Below are 23,877 nucleotides of genomic sequence, written 5' to 3' on the forward strand. Positions count from 1 at the left end.
TTTTTGCTACACAATTATGAAATGTCCAGACAAAAATCCATCACGGTCTACACAAGTTAACAAACTCCCATTCATTAGTTTTTGGGCCACCTAACGCAGAATTTTAAACGTCGGTCTTCCAAGGAGGCCCTCGGCTCCCGGGTTTGGCAGCCGGAAGTGCTGTGGGGTGCACCAGAAGCGCTTCCTCCCTTCCGAGTGCGACCCGCTGCCCCGCACAACTAGTTCCGGGGGATGGCACGTGACGTGTCTTTTGTCTTGGTTTTCTTTTAGTTAACTTTATAATCCCCAAATGGAACGTCCCTGCAGCACCCACACTTCTTAAATGTAAGTGACCAAGAAGGAGAGTTGAAGGAGAGGAGGAGGGAAAGAGAACAAACCTTTAGCAGCCAGTAATTATGCATGAATCACAGTGCCACATACTTCACGTTTTCCCACTGAATCTTGGAAAGAAAGAAAACTCTAGGGTGAATATTTTAATTCAACTGGACTGCCCGATAGGAGGAAGAAAGGTTAATTTTTCCAAGATCCAATAGCTAATGTGGAGCTATATAGCTAGATTCAAACTCAGGTCTAATTGCAAATCTCATGCACGGGTTCTCACCATGGTCAAAGCAGATTAGAGCCTATTAGTAATTTCATGTGAAGTTTGATCAGATTAAAGACTGAAGCTATAAAGCATTTCAGTTTCTTTCTGTGATGGTCCCCTGTCCTATAACTGAATTGTTTCTGCTTGCATTTTTACAAACACACCAGGTAATTTTACACCTCAGGCTCTCTCCTTACATTCCTCCTGTCCTATCTGCCTCCTGAGCTCTGTCCAGGAGTAGTACCTATGTGAAGATTAGATTAGGTACAAAGACAAGTAATCCTAAAACTAAACTAACGGCGTAAACAAGATATTCCTTCCATTCTCTTGTGAAAAAAGTCCAGGTTTGGGATACTGGTGCTGTCTCCTGAGGCCCAGGCTTTCCTAAACCCTGTGTTCCTTATTAGTTGGGTGTGCTACTCATCATTAAAGTCAGAAGCAACATCTCTGCAATCGGGTGGAAGTCAATATCCAGAAGAGGCCATAACATGCAGGTCAGCTATCAAGGAAGGTTCCCTGAAGATATTAAGGAAGATCCACTTAATTCTACTGGCTAGGGCCCAGTAGCTTAGCAGCCTGGTCACACCTACTTGCAAATGGAATTGGAAAATTCAGTCTTTATCCTAGGTGACCATCTGCCTGGCTCAAAATTTTATTACTATTGAAGAAAACACAATGTATACTCCTCTCTGAACCAGCTCCTAGTAATACCTTCAACATTCTCTTGGAAAATTTGGCAGCATAAGTATTTTTTTTTAAGGTTTGTTTATTTTTGAGAGAGAGCACCCACAAGTGGGGGAGGGGCAGAGAGCGTGGGGCACAAACCATCCAAAGCAGGCTCTGCGCAGACAGTAGCGAGCCTGATGCGGGACTCGAACTCAAAGAACCCTGAGATCGTGACCTGAGCCGAAGTCAGACCCTCAACCGGCTAAGCCACCCGGGTGTCCTCCACTGTGATTCTTGGTGCAGTTACTGTATCCTTTATTGCTGTACTTTTGTTAAAACATCCATACATTTTATTGTATTAGTTTTGCATGTATTTTGTTTTAAACATATCTTGCTTCCCAGATTGTATTTTTAGTCCCTCAAGGGCTGGAATCATACCTTTGTACTTGGCTTTTGTACCTGGTAACCAACAACCGACTAGGAGTTAATGATTGTTAAATGAAGGAATGAATACATAAGCATATGGATGCTTATACCAAGAAAATGAAGATTTACCTATTAACTCTTAAAGCATACCCATCTGAGCTGTTCCATTTAATGTAGACACTTCTGGCATTAATTGTTTAACCAGTCAAACTAGGAATCCTTTTATCTCATTAATGACATGATTTTCAGTAAAATTATATGGGAGACATACTATAAGATAAATTTAAAATGTATCATTGTGATGTAATTAAGAATTAATGAATGTGTTTAATAACTACATAGTAATAAAAAAGCATTAACATTCTTAAATTCCCAGAGTCCATTTTATTAGTAGCATAATAAAGATTGAGTTATTTTCATGAACATAAAGTTAATACCCCACTTTCTTTTTTTCCACCTTGACTAAAAAAGCCATGGACTTAGTGGTGGGTAGGTATTAAGATTAGTACTTTGAATCTTTGTCTTGATCCTTTCTTTTGTTTATAAGGAATTTGAGACAGAGGTTAAGTGATTTCAGTGTTCCCTGTGTTAATAATTTCCAACCTGTTTTGGAAAGTCATTTATACTTTGTGTGCATATTTGTATAATTTTTTTTCTTTAAAAAAATTCCTTTTTAATGTTTCTTTATTTTTGAGACAGAGAGAGACAGAGCATGAATGGGGGAGGGTCAGAGAGAGAGGAAGACACAGAATCTGAAACAGGCTCCAGGCTCTGAGCTGCCAGCACAGAGCCCCACGTGGGGCTGGATGGAACTCACGGACCCCGAGATCATGACCTGAGCCATAGTCGGACGCTCAACCGACTGAGCCACCCAGGCGCCCCTGTGTAATTTTTTTTTAAATGCAACTATATATTTAAACCTACCACAGGGACTAGCACAAGTAACTAAAGAGTAAAGTGTTAGAAAGAATCTTAAGTTTGAAAGAATTTTAAAAGTATATATAATCTTAAGAGTTGAGTTTTTTTTTTTTTTTTAAATAGTGTTTATTTATTTTGAGAGAGAGAGAGAGAAAGGCCGAGGGAGAGGGAGGCAGGATCCAAAGTAGTCCTACATTGTTGGCGCTAAGCTCTACGCGGGGGTTCGAGATCATGACCTGAACCGAAACCAGGAATCGGACGCTTAACCTACTGAGCCACCCAGGTGCCCCAAGAGTTGAGTTTTGAGAGATGTGGCCGAGACAGCTGTGGTCCCCCAGAATCCATTTCCTCTTCTTCCCTAGTGACAGGTGTCTTGGGAACACGGCTGTGCAAAATAAAGATTAGATTTTCCTGCCCTACCTGCAAATCTGCAGAAATATGCTAGTGACTTTAACCTCTGTGAATTTCAATTTCCTCATTGGAAAATCAGAACTAATGATGCCTGCCTCTCAGAATCACACAATTCTATAACTAACGTTCCCCAAATCCCGTCACTTTTTCTTTAATGGTTCCTCTCCCTCCTTAAGACCCGGATTAGGTTGAATTCACCTTTGGATCTCAGTACCTGGCTCGGAGTGCCTTTTTGTTGTATCTGGAATGGTGGCAGACTTCAGCAATACAGACTGAAGCAGATTGGGCTTTTTTCATGTCTTCAATATTAAATACACATCGCAGAATTCTCTAGCTAGCGGGTGAGGCTTCCTTGGAAGCAAAATTACATCTTCAAAGCCAACCAGAACCAAGAGTACCTCGGAAAGTTACTTCCTCCTTACTTCCTCCTTACTTCCTCCTTGCTTCTCACTCCAGCTCCAGCTCATGTCACTCTGCCCCTCGCAGCCTATGCTGTAGCTTCCGTGGCTTTAGTTCCTCAAACTCACCAAGGGTCCCACGACGTCAAGACCTTCTGAAGATTTATCTAGAGTATTTGTCCCTGTATAGTAGCCAAGGTTCCCCAGAGAAGCGGACCTAGTTGGATTATCGAGAGAGAGACAATGTTTCCTTACAGGATACAGAAGTAGCTACCCTGATCCCTCTTGTTCTTCATACCCTGTCCCTAGAACAAACGTGAACAGTCGAAATAGTACCTGGGGTTCTATCTTTAGTTTTATGCATCCTCTTCTGCTTGAAGCCTAACATTAAAAATGCAGTTATTTGGCAAGAGAGGTATATCGGGGAACACCCAACAGGAGGAAAAAGGGGGAAAAAAAAGTAGCATCTGCAGTAGTGAAGGCAGAAGTTTGTGCTGATCTGCATTTCCTCTTAGAGAAGACGCTTGGCATTTTCTGCTGAGCCACATCTGCAAGCATGTCTCGACGCCGGGATCCAATCCACTCAACTGCAGCCCCGGGGGACACAGATGTCACACGTCCCGCAGGCAGGGCCGGCCTGTCTACTGTCTTAGCACTCCTCTGCTTTGGTAGAGCATGACATTCAGCAGAGAGAGCAGCAGGCAGAGATTTTTTTTTTTTTTTTTTTTTTTTTTTTTGCACAGCTCCTGAAAATAGCTGCAAGATTCTCATGAGCAAGGCTCATCTGAAAAATTGAAGGCCGTTCTTTGTAACTATCGGTTGCTCTAGGCCCTTCCCGGCGAAAGACAGGAACGGCGTCTCTGTGCTCCTGTCCGGGCAGGGACTCTACCCTCCCCCTTTGGCAGAGCTGCACCTGTTCCACTCCGGGCCCCCTGCGACGCCCGAGTCCTGAGCCATCAAATCACCGACTCACCTGGATGGAGTCTCTGGCTTCGCCCTCTGTTTATTTAGCTATTGATTTTTCTCCACTGATAACAAACACACACATTATGTTCGCCTTTGACAAATCTTTTACAATCCCGGGGCCTTATTTAACCCTTGCAACAAACTCACGGAGTCCGCATTCCACATTTTGCAGATAAGGAAACACTGTCAAAGGGTTTGTGTCCCATGGGTCTGGGACAGGCAAGCATGCTCACCTTTCTGAATCTTCTGTGTCTCTGTTTTGTCATCTATCAATTAGGAGTCGCGTCGGCTGCAGCTGTGGTTGATCCAGAAGTACAGCTTCAAGCGATGTTAATTACACTTCCGACCACAAGGTGGCAGGACGGATCCACTTAATTTCTAATGTCTAATGGGGACATCTCAAGAGAGTAAAACGATTTATGCATGGTTTTAGTCCTAGTAATTGACAAGAGGAGGGATTCCCATCCAGAGCTTGTATTTTCAAATACCGTGCATTTTCCCTTTTATTGATATATAGGCATAGGGCATGCTTCCTTCCTAAAGATGTGTTAGGAGGATGAGAAATTCTAAGGAGAAGCTACACCAAAAAGTCATCAAGGAGGATGGAATGGTTTGACTAGTGGTTCTCAAGTTTAAGAGTGCATCAGAATCACCTAGAAGGTTCGTTAAAATACTCTTGGGGGCCCCATCACGAGTTTCTGATTCCGTAAGTCTAGAGAGGGGCTAGAATTTGCATTTCTGTAAGAAGTTCTCAGAGGATGCTGATGCAACCGGTCCAAGGGCCGCACTTTGGAAACTACTGTAGCAGAAATCAAATATGAGACCATCCCTTACACAAAGCACACGCCCAACCCTCCGTGAATTAGCAAGTTGCAATATGGCTAAACAATGCTTCTCTGAGATGCGTGAAACTACCTGCATCAGATTTGTCTGGGTTACGTGTTGAATTGGGAGATTACTACTCATTACTCCAAACTTACCAGTGTGACTTTCTGAGGGGCAAATACCGAAAACTGCATTTTAAGCCAGGTTTTATGTATGCAGCTGGAATCTCGAGAAACACTAGGTAAAGTGTCATCCTCGCCAGAGTATGAAAGGAATTCACAATTAGTGTAGTAATGTATCTAGACCCTAAAAGGAAAATGAAGACCACGAGACTCATTTGGGATGTTTTTTTGTTTTTTTGTTATTTTGTTATTTTTTTTTTTTAGATCAGATTTATTGGAGCCTGTCCAAGGGAATTTTTAAAACTTCTATTTTAGGTTTCTCCTAGTCTTTTAATATTATTTTTTATATCTTTATGTTGAGAGGGGGGAGGAGCAGAGAGAGAGAATCCCAACACGGAGCTCGATCTCCCAAAACAGGAGATCATGACCTGAGCCAAAATCAAGAGTCAGGTGCTCAACCGACCTAGCCACCCAGGCACCCCTCCTAATCATCTTTTAAAACTTAGATACTATTGGAGTGTTGTAATCTGCCGTCACGTAGGGGGATTTGTTTGTACATCACTGAGCAAAATAACCTGGGGCTTTGTTACCACGTTGAAGTAAAATCACCATCCATCCTACCGAATGGGGTGAAGGGATACGGTATGTTCATTCCTGGCTGCACATAAATGAGGAGTTTTTAAAAACCACTAATACCCGGGTCCCACTTCAGTGTCACTCCTGGGAAGGACAGGGGAAGGGCTTAAGCATCTTTACTTTTTACCATCCCTTCAAGGGATCTGTGTGTAACCAGGGTTGTGAACAATTCATTTGGCTGCTGCTGTTGAACAACACATCCGTATCAGGTCTGGAACGAGGATCGTCTCTCTTGAATTTGCTTAATTTTTCCTTCTGTGTGGCAGGCATGGGATAATTCTTGCCAGATCCACATTTCCTTCTCCATCAAGTCTTACTGCGCTGCAGACCCTAAGACCACCCTAGTCCGTGAATTCGATTTCTGCTACAGACAAGTAGGGAGTATATAGCCTGACGCTTCTTGCAAATCTTTAAGGAAATAAGCCACCCCTCTTCTGTCAGCAGTGCCTTTGATGCTATTTTCATCTGACTGGAAGGCTGAGGGACTAAGTTGCAAGGCATCCCGGTGCCCAGCTCTGTCACAGCTAAGGGGGCCACGTTTCTGAAACAATTATGTTTATTACACTTGTGGCCACAAGGTGGCGGGCCAGATCCACTTAGTAACTCAGGGCCGTCAATCGCCAAAGGTTGTAGCTATCATTTTCCCATGTGTCACTAATAGAAGAGTGTGTCGCCTATCTGTAACCAAAGACCACATAATCTTATATGAGCATCATAAGAAATAGGAGAGATCATCTTGTTTATTTACTGTCAACTTTCTTTTTTTAAAAAAATCTTTTCCCAAAGGGGAGATGCATTACACATTTTTAATTGCTATTCCAATTCTGGTGTCTCTTTCAGAATCTAGATAAATGCTAACATTCTTATCTCAAACGCATGGAAACGTTTCTTCTGGAAAAAATTAACAGTGATGTATATCTAAGAACTCAGTTGCTGAAGGAAATAGAGGTCTAGATAAGAGGAAACAATGTAACATAAATCTGTTCCCTCATTTGTTTTGTTTAAGCTCTTAAAAGGTAGGGAAAAAAAGAAGACCAAAGATTTTTAAAAATTAAAATGCTTTGTTTCCTCTCTGACTTTTGCACCTCTGAAAATATTTCCCTCTGTAAGAGGCAAAGTTTTATTCGTGGCCTATTGTGGCAATTTAAAAAGCAGGTACCAGTGATAACTTCTCGGAAATGTTTCCCAAACTGATTTTGCTCTCATTTCTTCCACCTATGCAGGCTTAGAGGTTAATAATGAGGAACACCCTTAGGCTAAGGTGGCTAGCAGAGGGTGAGACAGAGAAAGAAGGGAAAAGAAAAAGAAATAAACATTTTCAGCATCTTTTTCCCAAATGTGCTCTACTCCTTTGTTTAGAGATTAAGCTTTTGTATAAGGATACGAGGACCAAAACCACATCTTGGTATTGCCTTAAAATAGAAAAAAAAATAAAAGGCTCTTTCCATAGTCAAGAGAAAGACAGATAACATATGTTTTCAGATCCTATGTGGAGCTTAAGAAACTTACCAGAAGACCATGGGGGGAAAGGAAGGGTAAAAAAAATAGTTACAAACAGAGAGAGAGGGAGGCAAACCCTAAGAGACTCTTAAATACTGATAACAAACTGAGGGTTTATGGGGGGGAGGGGGAAATGGGAGCACTGGGTGTTGTATGTAAGTGATGAACCACGGGAATCTACCCCCGAAACCAAGAGCACACTTTACACACTGTATGTTAGCCAATTTGACAATAAATTATATTTTTTAAAAAAAGAAACTTGTAAAAGAACTCTCAGTAATTAAAATATGTCCAGTGTCTTTGTCGAAAGAAAGAAAGAAAGAAAGAAAGAAAGAAAGAAAGAAAGAAAAAAGGGAAGCAAAATAAAAATTAAAACATAAAGGGGCGCCTGGGTGGCTCAGTCAGTTGGGCGTCCAACTTCAGCTCAGGTCATGATCTCACGGTTTGTGAGTTCGAGCTCCACATCCGGCTCTGCGCTGCCGGCTCAGAGCCTGGAGCCTGCTGCTGATTCTGTGTCTCCTCCCTCTGCCCCTCCCCAACTTGTGCTCTGTCTCTCTATGTCTCTCAAAAAATAAATAAATGTAAAAAAAATTTTTTTAATAAAAAAAAATCCTCTGAAGCCATAAAATATATACCTAAGTAATGTTTATAATGTCCAGATCTAAAGAGATTGCATATATACAAGAGTAGCCCTCTGCTTATCTCTCTAACCACATGCATCGTATGTCAATTGCCTCTCACTAATTCATCTTGAACCACACTGGTCTTGCATCTGTTTCTGGAACTATGCTAAGCAATTTCCTGCCTCAGGGCTCTTTACATGCTGGTATGGTTTGCTAAACTGCCCCTCAGCTCTCTGTATGTCCTGCTCATTCTTAACACTTTGTCTTAGCTTAATGCTGCAATCTCTGATCACCCAATTAGTGATTGTTCCCTCCACTGTTGCTCTGAATCCCAAGCCCTTTTTTTATTTCATTTATGACACTGTTTGGAACTTGTATTTTTTTTTTAATTTGCCTTTTTACTTAAATTTTGTAATTTCTTTTGTTAGGAAGAATATAGTCTCCATGAAGACAGAGATCACGTCTGTCTTTCATTCATACATTTTGCCACTTGACTATTTAATTTTTATGTATGAAGTGTTGCTTATTATGCCATTAACCAAGCAGTAAATATTTATTAAAAAGTAACAGCATCTCTTTAGAAGGAATTCCCTCTTGTAAAATTTTCTGTCTATGAATTGAGAAGTAAATAGTAAGAGTTGACACTCTTGGGGTGCCTGGGTGGCTCAGTCGGTTAAGTGTCCGACTTTGGCTCAGGTCATTATCTCACGGTTCATGGGTTCGAGCCCTGCATCGGGCTCTGTTCTGACAGCTCAGAGCCTGGAGCCTGTTTCGGATTCTGTGTCTCCTTCTTTCTCTGACCCTCCCCCATTCATGCTCTGTCTCTCTCTGTCTCAAAAATAAAGAAACATTAAAAAAAAATTAAAAAAAAAAGAGTTGACACTCTTGAATTTAACCTAAGCAGATAATTTCACTTGAAGCTCAATGGGAAAGAAATTTGAGGGGTGCCTGGTGGCTCAGTCAGTTAGCATCCGACTTCCACTCTGGTCAAGATCTCCACAGTTCACCGGTTCAAGCCCCACATCGGGCTCTGTGCTGACAGCTCAGAGCCTGGGGCCTGCTTCAGATTCTGTGTCTCCCTCTCTTTCTCTGCCCCTCCCCCACTGTGCATGCTCTCTCTCTCAAGAATAAATAAACTTAAGAAGATTCTATTAAAAAGAGAAAAATCTAAAATTTGATAGAAATGCCTATTAAATAAGCCGTATATATGAAAAAAAAAAAGAGAACAATTAATTGACCTAATGATTTATGTTTGTGGAGCAAATACCACAGAACTGGAAACATCCTAGCCTAGAACCGAAATAATCTAGCATACAATGTTTGTTTAACAAATACAGTGATGAATTGAAATTTGGTGAGATGAGACAGAGTCAGTCCATTTGGGATCTAAATTAGGGGGATTTTCCAATCTGAACATGTGATAATAGTGATCTTTCCTGTCATTACAGTGGCGAGAATCTGACCTGACAAAAGGATAACAATGAGCAGTTTGAAAATCACATTTGTGGTCTCTGGGCCTAAGATTTTTCCGGTTCATTCACCTGCGTAGGCCTTCAAAACTTTGAAAGCGAGTCTTGGGTCCTCACCTAAGTATTGCTGAGTTGTCTAAGAAGCTCAGGACTTCTGGAATGCCTAACTAGGGAGACTAGCCTCTGCCAAAGCCTTTCCTGTTACCTTACTCCTGTTGTTTCTGCTGTAGCTAGTCCCTTGACTGTTTTAGCATAATTTAACAAGATCCAAAGATGTGTAGTCAGTATCATGCGCCTAAAGTAGACTCCTACCGGGCCAATGGCCAAGGATAGGCAGGGGAATACAGGAGAGCTAAATATTCAAAGAGCATCTATTGTATAGCAGGCAAGCTTGGGACTAAACAGAGGCACCTATATAACTAATCTCTAGGCGTATGAGTTCTAAGAACCCCAGGGACTATGAACATAATGGGAAAATGGCTTTCTCTGTCCAGGCAAAAGATTCTAAAGGTATAACCCGCTCTCTGGGGGTGATACCAGTTCAGCTCCACCATTTCTGGTCTATTTGGTAGTGTGATCATGGGTTCTGACCTTCACAGCTGACTCGCTGTCTCTCCATCCTTCTAGCATTATTGTAATGCAGCTTCTTTAATAAAACTTCTATTTTATTTACTGTTTATTTATTTATGTTTATTTCTAATGACTATTTAATTTTTTTAATAGATTTTTTAACGTTTTTTTTATTCATTATTGAGAGACAGAGAGACATAGCGCAGGAGCAGGGGAGGGGCCGAGAGATGGAGAGACACAGAATCCAAAGCAGGCTCCAGGCTCTGAACTGTCAGCACAGAGGCTGACGCGGGGCTAGAACTCACAAACAGCAAGATGATGACCTGAGCTGAAGTCGGACGCTTAACCGACTGAGCCACCCAGGCGCCCCTGTTTTATTTTTTTAATGAATATAATTTATTGTCGAATTGGCTTACATACAACACCCAATGCTCATCCCAACAACTGCCCTCCTCAATGCCCATCACCCATTTTCCCCTCTCCCCCACCACCCCGCCATCTAGCCTCAGTTTGTTCTCTGTATTTAAGAGTCTCTTGTGGTTTGCCTCCCTCCTTCTCTGTAAAACTTGTATTTTAATTTTGTCAGTTTTAAGTGAATTAATTTGCTTCCTCTAAAATTATGAAATCACAGTCATGTATGCAATATGCTGGAGGTGTTTCTTGTGCATCATTTATCCATCCCGGAAAGTGACCATGGAGGCTCTGTGATTTAACATCAAGTATGTACATGCGGGGCACCTGAGTGGCTCAGTCAGTTGAGCGTCAGACTTCGCCTCAGGTCATGATCTCCTAGTTCGTGGGTTCCTGGAGCCTGCTTCGGATTCTGTGTCTCCTTCTCTGCCCCTCCCTTGCTCGTGCTCTTTCTCTCTCTCTCTCCTCTCTCAAAAATAAATAAACATTAAAAAAATTTTTGGGGAAAAAAAAGTATGTACGTGCAATTAGACACCCTGATCCAAGGCTCTGGAATAGTAATCGCATAGTCAGAGAGGAGTGTTCAAGTATTGAAGGATCTGCCAGCCGGACCCACCCTCTACTGTGATGGCCACTGACTGGTAGAGTTGAGGTTACGTACATAGGTTCCAAAGGCAGGCTGCTTGTGTTCAAATCCCAGCTCCTACACCTGCTGGCTGTAAAACTTTGGGCAAAATAAACATGCTCCCTGCATTTAGGGTGCCATTTGACAAATGCGGATAACTACAGCATCTACTTCATAGAGCAGTTGTGGGTGTTAAATGTTTTACTGCATGAAAAGTGGCACTTGGAAAATACACAATAAATATATTTCAAAAAAAATTTTTAACATTTATTTATTATTATTGAGAGACAGAGAGATACAGAGAGTGAGCAGGGGAGGGGTAGAGAGAGGGGAGAACAGAATCCGAAGCAGGCTCCAGGCTCTGAGCTGTCAGCACAGAGCCCAACGCGGGGCTTGAACTCACAAACTGTGAGATCATGACCTGAGCCGAAATCGGTCGCCTAACTGAGCCACCCAGGCGCCCCACTAAATATATTTTAATGGGGCCCACTTTTAATTGGGCGCTTTTGCTATGTCTTCTCTTTCGTAAACTGTTCTGCCTAATGCTAAATTTCTTTGCGTAGTTTCACCGCTGTAATTTGCTTTAGAAGAAAATGATCAAGGGTGACCCTTCAAGATGTTCTAGGACACTCACCTCTGCTTTCTGAATGTCTTTCCCACCGACCACGTGTATTGGTCAGATTCACGTCATGATCCTATTATTTACTATGATTTGCTCAGTAGATCAGTCCTTCAGACATGTTCTTTGTACCCAGTGACCAATGGAGAGGAACGTGTTTTTGTATTCTTTAACTTTCTGTTGTGGAAAACAATTTAAATGTTAAGCTGTGCAGAGACAATAGTTTGGTAAATTGCCTTGTTCTCTCATCACTCAGGTTCAACAGATATTAATTCTTTAGTCCAGATGAGTTTAAAGTCCTAGATATCATATGATTCCATCTGTAAAATTTCAGTATGAATCTCTAAAAGCAAATGCATTTATTATATCATAATCTCTATTCAACAATAAGTTCTTAATGTCAGCTTTTATATTAGTGTTCACATTCTCCTGTGTTTTATATTTTTAAGCAAATTAAATTGGGATTCATTTGTGAGACTGGTTGATATGTCTCTAAATTTTGTTTATTATTCTTTATTATAATTATAACTTTATTATTCTTAATTTAACAATCCTTACTGTTGCTGGGGAGACTGGATTGGGTTTTCTCCAATCCTAGCTTGGCTGATGGCACTTCTGTATGGTTGTAGGACGTGTTCTTCTGTTTTCTCTATTTCTCGTATGTCGATGAATAAATACTTGATTAGACTCAGATTGGACTTATTTTGGGAGAAAAAAGCCCTACCACTTTATTATAAAAGTTGTGCACTTGCACTCAGAGGTATTTAATATCCAGTGTTTCATTTTTATAACGTTAGCAACAACTGATGAGCGTTACCTCCGTCCATGAACTCGTTACACATCACAAAATGATATCTTAATTTGATCATTCTCCATTTATTGGCTTAAACATTTCTATAAATAGTAATTTTGGCTCATCAGCTATGAGGTTAATTTATGGCATGGTTGATATAGGAAACAGATTGCTGGAGAAATACTTGATCATTTCTTTACCAGTCTTTTTAGCTAATGAGTAAGCTCAGGGGTGGAGGGTTTTTTTTTACTTTTATATAATTAAAAAAGAAAATTCGGACTTACGGAAAAAGTTGCAAGAATGATGCAAAGAATTAGTGGGGGAGCCTTAACACGGATTTCTCAAACGTTAACTGGGCAGACTCAAACGGGCCAGGAAACTTTACTCAAAGCTATTGCAATAGGAGAGAGTGATTAAATTCAGTCCCAGAGAAATAGAAAGTGGAAGAGTTTTTAAGTGCTGAGGTGAGTTACAGCAAAAGTACTGGAGGACATTGGGGATGGGGGGCGTGGTCACTGTGATTAGGTTATCTGGGTTTGTTCATTGGCTTTACTGAATTAGGCTCCTACCCTCTCAGAGACTGGACGTAGGGCAGTAGACTGCAATCTTTTTGACGATTACATTTCAAAGGGATGCCTCCTAAGTCAATTAGGACATAGCAAGAGACTAGGAGAAGAATTATATCTCAAAGGAGCAGAGAAAGGCTCTACAATTGCACATTTTCTAAAATAAATGCTGTAAGAAAATGGGGAGGTCAGAAGCCTGTAGTCTGGCAGGGTGACCATCTCGCAATGTCTAGTCAAAGGGAAGTAATGAGAAAATGGGAGACAAGTGATGATGTTAATTCCTTCCTCAAGTCTCCAGTTTGTTATGCTCTCAAAAGTGTTGGGGGCGCCTGGGTGGCTCAGTCGGTTAAGCAGCCGACTTCAGCTCAGGTCACGATCTCGCGGTCCGTGAGTTCGAGTCCCGCGTCGGCTCTGGGCTGATGGCTCAGAGCCTGGAGCCTGCTTCTGATTCTGTGTCTCCCTCTCTCTCTGCCCCTCCCCCGTTCATGCTCTGTCTTTCTCTGTCTCAAAAATAAATAAAACGTTAAAAAAATTTTTTTTGAAAAGAAAGTGTTGACCAGGATCTTTGCAGTGGCGCTTCAATTGTCAGCACTGTGCTGACCGCCTTTTACTAGTGTAGAATAAGTATATGCTTTTATGTTTTATGGTGACATTAATAAAATCACTCATAAACGTTAACTAAAACACATTACACAGAGCCGTCTTCACGTGCCCCAACCTCGAGTTTGGACATGGGCAAGAAAACACTTTCAATTCCCTCCTCTCACAAAACAACGGAGAAATTATCCGCTCCACTATCTAGTGAAAATGAATGGTTTATTCACCTTAAAATGAAGGATATTGGACCACTGTGTAAGATCTGGGTGCTGTTATTTTCCTGATCCGTGCTTGACACTGTCTATGACAATGTTATGGAGTGAGACATCTCCCTAGGGAAAGAGATGTGCCGATATAGACGCTATGGCCTGGAACATTGATCTTGTTAGGAACTCTCATTGCAAGAGGTTTTATAAACCAGAGTTGAGAAGAATGTGATTTCAAAATACAATGTTTCCATGTTTATTTCAATAAACCTATGATTAATAAATTACAGCAAGCATGTGGGACTAAAATAAGGTGTTAATATCTCCTGCAAGAGCTTCAAAGAGCTTGACTGCCACCTTCGCTCCCTGCATCAGTGCGGTAGAAAACCATTGTTCTGTGTTTGTGTCAGTGGGTTTCAGGTTTCTCACCCTGAAATAGACAAACAACAGTGGCAAGTAAGTCGCTTCTTGGTGGCCAAAAGCTCGGGCAATTTTCTAAAGGGTCAGTGAAATGGTTCTGAACTCCCCTAACCAGGGGACTGAGGGGCAAATTTATGTGTCATAAAGCTTCATAATCTACAATGTCACTGTTAAAACCTAAGCCTAAAAACAAGACAAAAAAGACATGCAAATGCCTGAAAAATAAAGGCCAAGGAAGGGCTTCAGGACTGAAAACCGGAAATTAATTATTCAGTTACTAAATACCCATCAGACTCAAGGACTGACAAACCAGCATTTGTAACCAATACACCTATTTACTCACTATTAGTTGATGAGGTTTCCAGCCCCAGAAACCAGAAATAAACAAAGCCAGTAATAAAGATGACGAGAAAGGACTGATTACCAAAAAACTCAATTGCATTGAAGGAACCCATGCTCTTCCAACAATGTGTTAATCTACTATTGATTTAATTTAAATATAACCTCCAGCGATAATGTTTAATTGATGTTCACTGCATGCCTGGCTTTACAGTAAGCATTTGCATGCATTAGTTCATGGGATCTTTGTCATAACACAATGAGCTAGATCCCATTGCTCTCTCTATTTTACATATGAAGACACTGAGGATTAAAAATCAGTGGGTTTGGGGCACCTGGGTGGCTCAGTCGGTTAAGTATCGATTCTGGATTTCTGCTCAGGTCATGATCTCACAGTTTGTGAGCTTGAGTCCCATGTCTGGCTCTGCACCGACAGCGTGGAGCCTGTCTCTCTTCCTCTCTCTCTGCCCCTGGCCTGCTCACCTGCTCATGCTCACTCTCTCTCTCTCTCTCTCTCTCTCTCTTTCAAAATAAATAAACTTAAAAAATTAGTGTGCTCGAGTTCACCAGACTAGTAAATGGCAAACGTTAATCATCTAAGAAAAGTTTGTGTCACTCCAGATTGATCGGCACACAGAAAGACAAGATGCATAATTACATGAAAATCCAATTTTTCACCCCAGCTGTCCCAGGGATTTGGTAGCGCTCTGGTTGAATTTAGCTGTGTAAACAAACACGCACGTATTATGTGGAGATTGATGATTTAATCATCAGTTACTATACAGATACCTGTCCACCTTCTCATTGGGCCAAAAATATAAATTCTGGCATATGATGAACCTTCTGCTATAAACAAAGTGGTTTCAGGAGTGTTGACATGCTTTCATCGTGTGCCTCATTTCCCAGTTTCTTTCTTTCCATGTGTTCCATGTGTTTGAGGAGCATATATCTATTTAAAAAATCACCAACTCTCCCTTTGTCTATAGTAGAATTTTGTGATCCTTTTTGACATAACACATTCCACCTGATTATCGTATTGCCCTTGAGTGGGCCAACTTTGCGGTGTCCTTAGAATTGACTTGAAGTTAACTTTTTTGTTTCTTTTGCCCGCAGTGTACGTGGCCCCCTCCTTTTTTAGTTCTCCTTCTGTGTGTGTACGAGCATGTGAGGAGGAAGCTGTGACAGGAAAGCTGTAACTGCAAAGTTGTCGCTTTAGTCTGAAAGAAGAAACTGTAAGGGATTTTCCCACTCAATATAGATGAGCTTTATGCTTATGTTGTTCCGGTAAACCTAAAATTTAGCTGGGGGTAAAATTATAAAACCGTATCGTCTCTCTCTTTGAAGAGCTCGGTACAGTGGAAAGACTAATGAACCCACATCAATCAGAATGCACTGCAGTGAAACGATATAGATGGGGTGTGTACAACATGCAGTTATTAGAGTGTTCAAACCATCCCTCTTGCATCCTCATACTGAACTGCTTCATCTAGTCTGCTGTTGAAACCCTGTAGTGCAGTTTTTTTCAATTCAGTTATTATAGTCTTTAAAATTTTTTTTAATTTTTTTTGATTTATGTTAATTTATTTTTGAGACAGAGCGAGAGAGACAGAGTGTGAGCAGGGGAGGGAGAGCGAGCAAGGGGGACACAGAATCCAAAGCAGGCTCCAGGCTCCAAGCTGTCAGCACAGAGCCCGACGTGGGGCTCGAACTCACAGACCGCGAGGTCATGACCTGAGCTGAAGTCGGATGCCCAATCGACTGAGCCACCCAGGCGCCCCAGTTATTATATTCTTTAGCTCCGTGACTTCTGTTTGGTGTTTTCTTATATTTTCTATTTCTTTGTAGAAGTTCTCACTTCTCCGTTCTTTTCCAAGTTCAGTGAGCATCTTTGTGACCATAACCTTGAATTCTTTATCATGTAGATTACTTATCTCTGTTCCACTAAGGTCTTTCCGAAGTTTTGTCTTGTTCTTTTGTTTGGGGCATATTCCCATTTCCTCATTTTGTTTGATTCCCTGTGTTTGTTTCCATATATTAGGTGAAACTTTCCCAGTCTTCACTCTCCAGTCGAGACTCTCCCAGTCTGGAAGGAGTGGTCTTGAGTAGAAAGTGAAACTTATTATTCAACCTTACCCTAGCTCTTGATTGTCTCTCAAAACTTTGTGATTCTCTAAGAACCTGATTTATTCTTTTTTTAAAAAAAATTTTTTTTACGTTTATTTATTTTTTAAGAGACATAGAGAGACAGAACACAAGTTGGGGAGGGGCAGAGAGAGAAGGAGACACAGAATCTGAAGGAGGCTCCAGGCTCCGAGCTGTCAGCACAAGGCCCGATGTGGGGCTCGAACTCACAAACTGTGACATCATGATCTGAGCCGAAGTCCGACGCTTAACTGACTAAGCCACCCAGGCTTCCCCAGCCTGATTTATTCTTGATAGGTTCCTGTTGTTCAGGATGGTGCTAAGACCTGTCAGTGTTCCCAGGGGAGGGATCTCAGTTAGTACCTAGTTTCTGGCTGATTGGAAGCCAGACCCTCAGCTAAGTTTCAGTTCTTTTTCAGGGGGAAATGTTCCATATGTAGCTGTAGATTTGGTGTGTCTGTGGGAGGAGGTGAGTTCAGGATCTTCCTATGCCACCATCTTGAACTTGTCCCTGACTGCTTCAAAAATAATGTAGAAACAATCTGTGGCCTGTTGAGAAAAGCCTTTCATGCCATGTACTAAGTTGAATTTGCACTAAAGGCTTTAGATATCCAAAAAGTACATTTGGTGGTATTTAATAAAGATTACAGTTTGTGAAGTTAATATGAACATAGTCTCATGACAGAACGTGTAAAAGTACAGAAAAACAAGAAAGAAAAATTGGAAATTATCTATCTGTATGCTATATACGCTGTCCTTGGCCCTTTAAATACAGCGGATTCACTTATGGAACCAACTCTATTATGCAAACAGTCATCCAGCTTGACCAGTAGACCATTTACCCCTGCTATTATTTCTTTCATGTTTAGATTTCATACAGTGGCTACAATACTAAGGCCTTCTCTGTCTTTTGGGAATTTATTGGGCCTTTGTTGTGTATGCTTTCTTGCAAGTATGAAGGGAGTCATACGAAAATATTTATCAATAGGCAAAAGAATATATATTGGCATGCAATATTATTCAGTAGACAAATCAAAAAGTTATATTTCCTTTTATTCTGCAAGGGTGTGTAATAAAACTACTCACCAAATGGAATACAGAAAGAGCATGTCATTTATCAAATGATTCATAGAATGTACAAAAATTTTTTTAAAGAAAATGTTGATACGGGGTGCCTGGGTGTCTCAGTCAGTTAAGCGTCCAACTTTGGCTCAGGTCACGATCTCGCAGCTTGTGAGTTCGAGCCCCGTGTTGGGCTCTGCGCTTGGGCTCAGATCCCGGAGTCTGCTTCAAATTCTGTCTCCCTCTCTCTCTGCCCCTCACCCATACGCACTCTGCCTCTCAAAAATAAATACACATTAAACAAAAAAAAAAAGAAAATCTTGATGAAAGTTTTTCTTTGTTTCTTTTTTCTGCATCTAACTGTATTTCACATATGTATGACTCTGAATTGGAACAGGGACTTGGATTGAAATGTATCTTCAATAGCTCATTAAGTTGAGAATTATCATCTCTTTATGTCAATAATATCTTCCATAATAATTTTCTACATATTTCTGTTGCATTTGATAGCAACTGCATTTGAAATTTGTTTAGCTCTTATCTTCCTGAGATTTTTATATTTCTAATGTCATTTAAGGACTCAGAACAACTTATTGAAATGCCAGTTAGCTAGCTAATGTTCACAATTTTTTTCAAAACTTCTTATCCAAGTGGATGTGCCCACTTCCTTTTGCCCTATTTCATGGTTCAATTAATTCAAAAACAGAAGTTTACTCTTTCTCATACTTGTCATCAAAAACACAATTTGTGTGTAATTTTATTAGATAACTTAATAGATTTACATGTTAGACTTGACATAGTATTTTGCTTCTTTAAAATTTATTGTACTTATTTATTTTTATAATGTATTTTGCTTCATGTTCATATTTTCCTCTCATCAATCTGTATCAGTAAGTCTAAGATAACATCTCTCATTTCAGGATGCTTCTTAAAATATACGGAGTCTAATAATCACTGTGGGTCAGAAGACAGGTGCCCTGTCTTTGTTTATGTGCATACACCTGACCTTCATCATTGCTGGTGATTGTGTCCTTCCTTCAGAGGACTTAAGTACATTGTGTGCCCTGCATGTTTTAGTCAACAGACTACTTAAGCATCATTCAAGAATGGAATGTAAGACTTCTTTCTTTCTGTATAATTTTTACAGACAGTTTTGACAGAATTTTCACAGATCAAGGAATTATTGGCATAAAGCCTGCATAATGAGCATCAGAAGCTAGGAAGAAAATCTTTAGAGACAGTAGATGGCACCCTTTTAAGAAATGCTGCAAGACTTTTGTTCTTAGTAGCACAGAGGACACTATTATGTTGAGAACAATTCTGATGACATTTACTTTACTGATGCAACAAACTATTTTAAGATTTTATTTTGTGTATGTATATTTTATTGTATGAAATGAATTATGATATTTAAATATATTTTCTTATTGAAGATGGCAAATTTCTTTTATTTCAAACACAAGCTCTACTAGAATGTCATTATTGTTGTGTTACCATATATATATATTATATATATATATTATATAATAATTATATAATATATATATATAATATATATATATAGTGTAGCCACTTTTACTTTTCATGTATTATAAAGAAAGAATTAAGAATACTTTATTCTGTATGCTGAATGAGAGCTACAAGTCCGCTCATTCCTTACCCACAATGCCACAATCCTTTTTTTAAATTATTTTTTTAATGTTTATTTATTTTTGAGAGAGAGAGAGACAGCATGAGAGGTGAAGGAGCAGAGAGAGGAGACACACAATCTGAAGCAGGATCCAGGCTCTGAGCTGTCAGCACAGAGCCCGAAGTGGGGCTCGAACTCACGGAGTGCGAGATCATGACCTGAATGGAAGTCAGACACTTAACTGAGTGAGCCACCCAGGTGCCCCTCCACAATCCTTTTTTTAATTGCTCTGGAAATTTTTATTTTACTTCATATTTTTTTATTGTGGTAAGAACACTTAGTATGATATCTACCCTCTGGACAAAGTTTAAGCTATAGCACAATGTCATGCAGCAGATCTCTGGATCTTATTCTTATTGCGTGACTAAAACCTCATACCTGTTGAATAGCAACTCGCCATCTGTCCCTCCATGAAGCCCCTGGTGACTACCATTCTACTCTCTGTTTCTATGAGCTTGACTCTTATGTGCTTTGTATCAGTGGAATCATGCAGTTTTTGTCCTTTTGTGTCTGGCTTACTTCCCTTAGCACAATGTCTTCCAGGTTCATCCATGCTTTTGCGTATGGCAAGATTTCCTCCTTTTTAAAGGCTGAACAGTGAGGGTGCCTGGGTGGCTCAGTCGGTTAAGCATCTGACTTCAGCTCAGATCATGATTTCGCGGTTCATGAGTTTGAGCTCCAAGTCAGGCTCTGTGCTGACAGCTCAGAGTCTGGAGCCTGCTTCGGATTCTGTGTTTCCCTCTCTATCTGACCATTCCCCCCCCGCCACAAATAAGTAAACATTAACAAAATTTTAAAGGCTGAACAATATTTCATTGTATGGTATATACCATGTATGTGTATGTGTGTGTGTGTATATATATACACACACACACATACACACACACATTGTATGTATATATCTCTTTGAGGTAGTGATTTCATTTCCTTCACATATATACTCAGAAGTGGAATTGATAGATCACCTGATAGTTTTATGTTTAATTTTTAAAGTAAACTCCATAGTGTTTTCCACAATGGCTGCACCAATTTATATTCCCACCAACAGTGCACCAACAAAGTCCTCCATATCTTTGCCAATGCTTGCTATCTCTTGTCCATCTCCCTCCCTCCCTCCCTTCCTTCCTTTCTTCCTTCCTTCCTCTCTCTTCCTTCCTTCCTTTCTTCCTTCCTTCTTTCCTCTCTCTTTCTTCCTTCCTTCCTCCCACCTTTTTTCTTTCTTTCTTTCTTTCTTTCTTTCTTTCTTTCTTTCTTTCTTTTGCCTTTTCAATATTTATTTATTTATTTTGAGAAAGAGAGAGAGAGAGAGAGAGAACATGAGTGGGGAAGAGGCAGAGAGGGAGAGAGAGAGAATCCCAAGCAGGCTCCACACACAGAATGGAGCCCGATGAGGGGCTCAATCCTATGATCCTGGGATTATGACCTAAGCTGAAATCAAGTGTCAGATGCTCAACCGACTGAACCACTGTGCAGTCCAAGGGTTCAAATTTTGGGCTCGACATCTCGGTTGCCATCTCCACCAGACCAAGGCCGTGCCATGTCAGGGAGACTGGGGGACAAAATTTCCTACTGGTTTGAATGTGGCTTTTCCTTGATTGGGCATTCTGTTGGCGGCTGTGGGTCTTTGACTGTTTCCCAGAGCACCTACAAAGTTATTTTAGCCAGTCTATAACCATTCTTTTCATTTATTTTTATGGGGAAAACTAGAGCCTGGAACTTTCTAGCTGGCTATTTTGTTGACATCACTCCAACTCTTTCCCATTTTTTATGAGGTATATGTTTTGTATCTGTCACCAAAATACTTTTTAAATCTTCACTTCCTCTACCTTACATTACAAGTATTTTTATGGTTGTAGAGAGACAAACTTATTAACTTGCTGGATGACTTAGTGAATTTAGCTCAGGTAGATGGTCCCTGCCATGCTCATTGCCTCTATAAACATATGAATCCTGAGGAAATCAGGAGTCCTTCCCTGCTATGCAGTCAATAGTGTGTTCAGTTATGCTCAGCCCAAGCTCATCTTTCTTTGGTCTGGCCAAAGTCTGTGGTACCATGTGTTACCCTTGGTTTTCTTGTGCCTGGTTTCATGTGTCATTTGTGATATTTGTCCTATCACTAGACAGTTTGTCCCCATTACTGGACATAAACTATTTTTTCCCAAGATAATAACCTTTTGAAAGTGGAGCAAATTGTGTCCAGCCACTTTGGGGTGAGAAGCATCTTCTTTTGAGGGAACAATGGCGGGAAGATTCAGCCTAAATAAGACAGTTGATGATAAAGTGATAATGGGGATTATCTCTGGGGACTACAGAATCCTGGTGCTGTGGATTTATTGAAAATAGAAAGTAAGGTAATAAATACACTTGAAATATCAGCTATTGAAACAGTTGGAAGAATCAATTACAGTAAGACCTTGGTTTGCGAGCCTAATTCATTCCAGAAACATGCTTGTGATTCAAAGCCTTGTATAGCAAAGCCAGTTTCAAGAACCATTGGCTCAGTTGTGATCATGTGACATTTGGCATTACATGCTACTTGCCTTGCAAGACATTGCTTGTTGATCAAGTAAAATTGATTAGAAATGTTTGCTCGTCTTGCAGAACATTCACAGCACAGGTTATTCGCAATCCAAGGTTTTACTGTACTACCTTCCACATGGAGACAAACTAGATTTTGCAGAAACAGATATGTCTCAAGGGGAGGCAACAGGGCAAAAGAGACCTTTGAAATTTATTTTAGGCCTTCAGTTGAGACTGAATAGCATAAAGATGAAGTGTCTTAATATGGTTTCCTCACAAAACCACATGACTATTTTTCTAGAAAAAGAGATTGAAAAGAATGTCATGGGTTACCAAACTATATATATATATATATATATATATATATATGTATGTATCTCAGAGTACCCTGGGATAAATGATTCAGTAAGAACTATAAAGAAGTCAAGGAAACCTAAATAGTTTTCAGGAAAAGGCCCCATGGACAGAGGTAAATAAACAGTCTGTGAGCCAGACTAGTTGACAACAAAAGGGAAACATAAGAAAATTGTGACTCAGAGGCCCTTGAAGATGCTTTCAGTTTAACGTTTAGCATCATTCATTCTCATTCTCCAATATCCACCCTCAGTACTTTATGGGCCCCTGGATACCCTGAAAGGACCCAAGAAATAAGGTTGAAGTTCTTGTTTGAACTCCTGCATCTTTGTCTAAAAATGTATCAGAAACTTTAATCTGATATGAATCTGATATTAATCATATGCAAAATCTCTTCCTTTACTGACTTCCCTGAATATAATTCTAATGAAGTTATTCCATTAAATTATTATTCCATTAATTGAGATATATTCCTTCACTATATTCATAGTTACATAATATTTTGTTGTTTTAGTGGTTATCCTGAAAATCCCAACATGCGTCCTTGGCTTATTAATGTCCAATATGAATAGTTGCTTTACCTCTTCCTGGACATTGTAATAAACTTAGGGCCTTTCAACTCTTTTTATCCCCCTTTTGGTTTAATTGCTACACATACAGTGTACTGTAATTTTACGCAATTTTAAACCATAGACTTTAATATTATGGTTTTATACAATCACTGTTTTGACCTATACCCACATGAACCTATTTCATTGGCCTTTATCTTGAATCTTTGAGGTTCCATTTGGAATAATTTTCTTACACCTAACGAACATTATAGTTTATATCCTTAGTGCAGACCTAGGGTAATAAATTCTTTTTTTCTCTATGTATCTTTAATTATCTTCTTTTCACCTATGAAATATGACTATGCGCTCACATGATTCTTTTTTTTTAATGTTTATTTATTTTTGAGAGAGAGAGAGAGAGAGAGAATGGCAGGGGAGGGGCAGAGAGAGGAGTCACAGAATCTGAAGCAGGCTCCAAGCTCTGAGCTGTCAGCACAGAGCCTGACACGGGGCTTGAACTCACGGACTGTGAGATCATGACCTGAGCTGAAGTCGGACGCTTAACCAACTGAGACACCCAGGCACACCAACACTCGTATGATTCTTATATATTTAACATATTTTCTCTGGGAATATAATTTTAGTATGACAATTGTCTTTTAGTAAATATATGGCTTTCATGTTTTCTTTGTCTTTTTATAGGTTAGCGATCAATTGCTCGTTTGAAGGTAAATTCTGTTCTTCTCTGACTGCCTTTCAACTTTTTTCCCCTGGTTTTGGTTTTCAGCAATTCACATGATACACATAACTCGGTTTTCACTTTGTTCACCCTCCCGAGGTTCATTAGGCTTTGTCCGTATGTCACT

Source organism: Panthera uncia, chromosome B4 (genome assembly GCF_023721935.1).
Source record: "Panthera uncia isolate 11264 chromosome B4, Puncia_PCG_1.0, whole genome shotgun sequence".
NCBI lineage: Eukaryota > Metazoa > Chordata > Mammalia > Carnivora > Felidae > Panthera > Panthera uncia.